Genomic DNA, 7684 nt, shown 5'->3' with positions numbered 1-7684 from the left:
ATCCCCCATAATGGCAGTACCTAGCTGGTACCACTTCAGGCCTAATGCATACGTTTAGACTGCAGGCCTACGTTTATCTCCTTTTCCTTCAAAATTGGGTCACAGTAGTCAGAAGCGAGAAAATGAGCACGGGTCAGGGTTCAGAGAGAGACCGTGTAATTGTGCACCCAATGAATTGATGCCCCAGGAAGCTGAAAAAGCTCCATTGTTTGTTAAAGGATTTTTAACAAAATAAGAAATTTTCAACGGAGCGAAAATCATACGGCAAATTTAGGGTCGCATACAGACAAGATGTATATTTTCATTCCTTTTTGATGAACCAGACAAGGCATGAGATATTACCATTCGTTAAATATAATGATAAAACCAAGAAGATAATCATCTCCTTGCTAAAGTATGCCATGTCATCAAAAATATGTCTGCCTTCTAAACATCTATAATAGCTTTAAAACTATTCTGAGTCAGGCGCTTTTACGACGTGTTAGAAAATGAGGAATTGAACTATAGTTACATTAATCGATGTTCACATTAACGATGCGCCATAGATAAATAGAATCAGAATTGTGTCTTTCCTTTGGATCAAATGTCCTCTTTACTTTGTGTAAACTGCAGAGCCCGGAGGATGTTATTCTGGAAACAGTGCCATATTAAACTTCTTTACCAAAGAAACTCACTTTGGTGAAGAAACCGTTCCCACCATTTCCTCACACTAGTAGTAGACAAGTAGCTAGTAGACAGTAGCCAGGTTTACACGGGAGTCGAAAAACTTAGATTATAGCTCGTGGTGGTTAAAACAAAATCAAAGTTGTAAAGATAATAGATCCCTTTTGCAGCCAACATCAAAGTCTGTATACCTTTGCAGGAATTATTAATATGTCATGTATGTGAAATTTAAACGTTAGCAGTGTCCTAATATTCAAATTGTACAAGGAAACCCGTTTACTTGCTAGACTTCACTGTCAGACACTATTGAGTGACTGACTGGCTTTTTTCTTCTTTGGTAATATTATGTACGGTACATGAGCATTTGTCTACATCAATTACCCACTTCTTGTAATGGCCAAAACTAAACTGATTGAATCTTTGCGTGGCATAAAACGTACGACCATTCGGTACAATGGTCTAAAAATCAGACTATTACTTACTGGCTCTATAGCTCTTAAGTCGATTTGACAACTAATAGTCGTTATTTTCCCACTTAAAGATATTTTCAAGCCCCCTTTTCTTTAGGGAAGTTCTAAATTGGTATTATATTTCAAATGCCGTTGGAATTAAATCTTTTCATTTTTTTTGGCCTGCAAATGGGACATAGTACCTTTAAAACTTTGAACACCCGTTGGTTAGGTCCCATGTAAACCCTCGTCGTTGTTAGTGGTTCCTTTAAAATAAAAAAAAATCTTCGGGTTTCGCAAACTTTTCAGCGGTTACGTGTGAACATATCTAGCAAACTTGACGGCGGTCACATGTGAACATATTTAGCAAACATTACGGCGGTAACGTGTGAACATCTCTTCTGATAGAATGGGAGAATATATTTTGTGGGGGAAACAAAGCTGTTATGTGTTCAGGGGCATTTCTATTTGAAATTGGATCGGATAAACAGCCCCGGTATAGTTATTCAATGACTTGAGGAAATTGATTCACTCGTAGCTTCCTTATGATTCCAATCAACGAGGAGAGTGGGTTTGGTCCATGGTTAGGGGGGACGAAGCGAAAATAAGATGACTTAGGTACAGTATGCAGATGTAAACATTATCTCTCTGATGGTTTTTCAGAAAGCGACTTGAGGACAAGCCAGATAAACAGCTATATTTTTTCGATTACAGTTAGGTTAGATTAAGAAATTTGTACCAAGGAGTGATAGATAGAAAGGCACGTGATAGCTCTAGCTCAAGATAGTGACATCAAATGAACACATTTATTAAAATCCAAACAAAAATGGAGAAATGAAAAGAAGGAAAAACAATCTGCAGCTGTAGCACCAGATTAGGACTAAATCACTTTTATATATTGTACCAATTCTGTATGGGAAAATGTGAAAGTTTATAAGATACATCATAACGGTGTAGTGACACTACAAAAAAATAAAAATTATTGGTATCGAGGAAGAGCCAATGTATCGGATAGTCATAAGAGAAAAGAGAACAGAATAAAAGGGAGTGAAGTACAGATATATATATATATATATATATATAGAGAGAGAGAGAGAGAGAGAGAGAGATGAGAGAGAGAGAGAGAGAGAGAGAGAGAGAGAGAGAGAGGGGAGGATTTTAAGAAGAAGAAGAAGAGGATGATAAAGATGATGGTGATGATGATGATGATGACGAAGAAAAGGATATGTAGAAAAAGAAAGACTGACATAGCTAGAGAGAGAGAGAGAGAGAGAGAGAGTGGGGGAGAGAGAGAGAGAGGGTGTTTGAAAAGGACTGTCAATGTCATTCAAGTTTCACAAATGAAAGATGAGGATACAAACTATTAAATAAAGGGGTCACGTTTCCTATTAAATGGAATATCTATTGTTTACCATTGTCTTCTCCAACCAAAACAAACGTCAGATCGTTATCCCATCATTGATATGCATGGTGGCACCGTCAAGCCGACAGTTTGGAAGAAACCGGGCATATACCTGAACTTCCTTTGGGATTTGTAAAACATACAAAGACGAGGGACACTGAAATAATTATCTGAGAATCAATGACCTCGTTGCTGGCACTCCTGGCAGGAACTCGAAGTCAGAGGCCAAGATGAAAATCAGAATGTCATATTCAAGTTGTAAAAAGTGACAAGTGCCACCCCAAGAATGAAATGATCTTCTCTTCAAGTTGACTTGTTGGGTCGTTATGTTGACATGACGTGATCTTGTCATTCCGAGTTTCTGTGGCATGGTTAGTCGATTATGATGGAAAACCAGGAAGGATATTACCTACAGTTTGGCCTAGCGAGGGTATTATAATATCCTTTATTTATCGAATTATCGCTTAGATTTATTATAGTATAAAAATAATAAACAATACTTTTTCGATTGAAAAATTGAAGGAAATTAACTTGGTTTCAAATAAAATGTTATATATGAATAGAATCTTAACAACAACATTTCAGATTTAAAAGTTATTCTAAAAGTAATTTTTGTGACAGTGCCGAGTTAGCCCAGATCCCTTACAAAATGGCCCCGCACTCCAAACGAGAAACGCTATTAAACCGTTTGTGGCTTACCAATCTGTACGCAAACTACAGATGGCGCTGTCTAAATCATGTACCATCACATATTGGACCTGTCTTTCTCTCCATGTCTCTCTCTTTCTCTTTCTCTATCTCTCTCTCTCTCTCTCTCTCTCTCTCCCTCTCTCTTCGCTCTCTCTCGCGCTCTCTCTCTTTGTCTCTCTCTCTGTGTCTCTCTCAGTCTCTTTCTCCAATTATTTCACTCTATGAGATTGACTTATAATGTGTTACCAGTTTGTGAAATAATAATGTATCAAAATCGGATGGAAAAAAGGCTTTGAAGCGAGTACCCCTTGGTATAAAGTGTGGTCATATGACACTCGTTTAGCGACTAGTCTTTATAAAGAACCAAGGGCAATTAATTAATAATCATTTAAAAATACATCTAGCACGTCCGATTCAAGAAGAGCGAATTCTTGACTTAATACCAGGAAACCTTAAAAACAATTAAATATAAGAATCTGGTTAAGAACCAAAGGAAATTTATATGTTTTGATGAATAAAGAGCAAAAGAGAAAAAAAAAAAGAGCGACAGGTTTGCATCAAGAATTAACATATTAATATGTCTATGCTTTCGAATACAATCTTGTAAAGTAACCCGGACCATTCAATTCTTGTCGTTTTTTTAATGGTATATTTCGTTAAATATCATCATGAAATGCAACGTTTACTATGTTAGCAAATGCGATACCATTACGTGAAAGGATAAAGTTGATGAAGGAAGGCGAAGGAACCCCCTCCCCCATTCCTTCTCACTTGAGAACAGAAAAGAAACATTTACTAGCAGCTTTAGTAAGTCTGTATTCGCTGCTATTCTTTGGTTTATTACCTCCACTTATCACTTTGAAAAACAATTATGTGTTTTCTATTTTTGTATTTGTTTGTTTTGTTTATACATTTCGCTCTCCCTTGTAATATTTCGGATACCGTCCTTGTAAAAAGATTGATAGATTATCAAAATGTTAACACACAATGCCATCACCTATAAACACGATCACTGCTACTTTGGAAAATTTAGCCTAAGGCAATATCAATAGCCTTGTGCGTCGTCTATTCAAATGAGCGAACCTAACAATGATGTATTACATAACCCGAACATGGTTTCTATGGAACATACAATAGGGTATTGAAAATGCCCTTGATTTAATTTTACAAAAGCAGTCGCGATCGTGTTACCTGTACGGTATATATCATCTGTCTAGTATTCATAAATTTGAAATGTGTTGGGAATTGACTGCAGAAGAAGTCCACCCTGGTTTTCACTCTCTTGGGTCGTCGGCTCTCGGTCTATTGGGGTTGTCAGCCCAGGCGCGGATCAACGGGGGGGGGGGGGGGGGGGGAGGGGCCTGACTTTTTTTATAGTGTTTTTTTAGTGATCACACATCCCCCCCTCCCACTGAGCGAAAATAACGATCTGCGCGAGTTTCAAATTTTAGCCCCCCCCCCCCCCTTATCGGCAAATCCTGGATCCGCCAGTACATCAATAACAAAAACATTAAAACGTCAAACATTTCAAACTCTCACAAAAACACGAAAAGCGACTTCACCGCTTCATTACAGAGAGAAAGAGAAAGAGAAAGGGAGAAAGAGAGAGTGAGAGAGAGAGAGATAGAGAGAGTGAGAGAGAGAGAGAGAGATGGAGAGAGAGAAAGAGAGAGAGAGAGAGAGAGAGAAAGAGATGGAGAGAGAGAGGGGGGGGGGGGGGGTAAAAAGGAAGAGGAAAAACACATTTTGCGCGAATAGCTAGTGGCGTTGCATTGATTTCTATTGGTGACCCGGAAAAAAGGCGTTTCCTCTCAACTTTAATTTTAATCTGACTGAGCAGGCGCCACGATTCCATAATTCCGACTTTTCCATCAGCCTCTCATCTTTGAAGTCCAAAGTAATTCACCCGTAAGCAACCATCTTGTTAAATCAAAATGTCGCCTCCACTTTAATAGAAATCTTGGGATTTCGTCCATGGTAGAGTATTGCCTCTGGCGCAGCTATAGCACTTCAAAGGGGATGCTTATAATGGTTAGAGACGATGAAGTAATAGCCATGTAGTCTGTCGCACATCATCAAAGTCCTCTCAGGCAACAGGACTGTATTACTTTCATAGAGCTCAGCAGGGTTGGTTCTTCCTCATTGAAAATAAAACAAAATAATATAAAAATTACATACTGTTCCTCTGATCATTCATCTTGACTCTCATTTCATATTTTTCTTTCTCTTTATTTTAGGATGTGGTTCTTTTTTTCTCACCCCCTCATGCATTTATAAGCCTACAGCATATTTTCGTCAGGGGAGGGGAAGGTGGGAATGGCGCCTTCTCTACATTAAGTGGGCGAAACGAGTGAGCAAAAATCGGCTTGTAGGACATATACTACGCGACAAATGCTTCTCAATCTATTACGTATACTGACATAATTCTTAAATTCAACCACTCAACCAAAACTATACCTCATCCCAATCCTAAATCTAAATCTTAGCTAAAACCCAATCGTAACCCTAACTCTAACCCCATATCTTTCGTGAAACCAAGGATCATTGTCACCTGTGCAAATGTCAGAATACCGCCCGCATACTTTTCTTTAAAGACAATTTAGCCACTGTGATGCTGCTATAAATACTACATTTTGATGTAACTACCAATAAATATTTTTCTTAAAGATAATGTTCTCCTCAGCAATGCCAACCAGCGGCTACAAATACATTTATGATAAAGTAATAGGTAAAAGGACTAACCGTCGATGCTTCGCTATTTGCTAATAAATGTGCGTCTACTATTGGCCATAAATGAGGAAAAACAATTAAGTGTATTATTCATGCTTCGTTATGTGCAAAGTGAGAGTGATACGATAATAAATAGGCGGGTGCTCGTGTGATTAAGGTAATCATCCATGGAATATATAAACACAATTTGTCATTATAATTGAATTTTAGGGCGGGTAAACTTTTCCCCTCTGTTCAAAGGACACCTGATCATGAGAATGCAAATATCATTTTCAGAAATTAGAGCAATAACTAGGCCTTCAGAAAGAAGGAATGTTGTTTTTTTTTTTTTTTTTTTTTTTTACAAAAGAGTGATTTCCATAGTAAATTTAATTCTTTATCGTTTGAGACTTTGATTGACTTAGAAGAAGAAGTTATTCTGTACATGTGGGGGCTTGTGTGCGTGCGTATGTGCGAGTGAAATTGATATATTTCCCTGTTATCTCGTGCAAAGGAGTTGCATTTGGGCAGGAAAAATACAGCTCTCTTTATCTATGAAGATTTCACAGTGAAGACTTTTGCCCTATTTATCATTCAAATGAGAGAAAATGGTGCTATAATGTAGTGAATTCAATGCTACATGTACAATTAAAGATAATCTGAAAGTTTCAGTGACAACAGACCATTATTGCTGCTAAAAAATGGGAAAACTGATCTGATCGATTCCTTAATTCTCCCATTTTTATTATTACAATTTAATTACATTTGAGGTGAATGTAAATCGTCACAAAGCAAAGAATTAGCTCTATATACCATTCCAGACATTTCAGTGTTGACATATTTTTGTAAAAGCCTGTCTTATGCCTTATTGTCATGAAAAAACGGTTGGGAAAATTCAAAAATGGTTGGAAGATTTTACTGTTAGAGGGTGTTGCACAGTGACGCCTTCAAAGAGAACCATAAATATCTTTGTGATTTGAGAATTTTTCAGGTTTGTTTACATGTTTAATAGAGGGTAAGTATAATAGAAGGAATATAATAAATAACAATTCATACAAAAAATATGTTTTTGATCAACCTTCAACAATATTACCGAGTCACTTTAAAGTCCACACGCGCACTCACACCTTCATACACACACAATTGCAGGCGAAATGTTAGTTTCTTCACCTGTTAGTAATATGTTTTTGTTAAACCCGGAGCGAGATGATTTCGAAGCTCGCATTTTGTGATAATCTGATTTGGGTTGCATCGCAACGAGTCCCTAAGTTCCTTAGAAACGGAACTATAATCAGATAAAAGCTGAGTAAGATGGGCCTCAAAGCTATCTCTGTATTGTAGTGAGCACACTCGTTTGTATTATATACGAATCGTCATCTGGTTATAATGCCACACAAGGCAAGGACATTAATTGCAAAATAGGCCAAAGTCGGTCAGGGGGGAAGTTAGTACAAATACTCATTAAATTGTTTTGCGTATTGTCATGACTCTGTTGATATATGTCATACAACTTAGTATTCGCAATGGATTTCAGTGTTAAGTATACATCACCCCCTCCCACTCTCATCTGAATTAATATGTACGTAAGTCCTACTCGCAGTAGAGGAAACTTCAATAAAGGAAGCATGGTCGGATGAGAAAAGAGAAAGGCAAAAATAAATACGATAGGAGAATAAAAACACGAAGAAGATTTGGATGAATATTTGAAAGTAAAAGTCTAAACGAAAAAGGACAACAAAAATTATAGTGATCAGTTTGAGATACACATAAA

Source organism: Strongylocentrotus purpuratus, unplaced genomic scaffold (assembly GCF_000002235.5).
Source record: "Strongylocentrotus purpuratus isolate Spur 01 unplaced genomic scaffold, Spur_5.0 spur5_scaffold_15, whole genome shotgun sequence".
NCBI classification, from domain to species: Eukaryota; Metazoa; Echinodermata; class Echinoidea; order Camarodonta; family Strongylocentrotidae; genus Strongylocentrotus; species Strongylocentrotus purpuratus.
Note: the sequence above shows the minus strand (reverse complement) of the source record.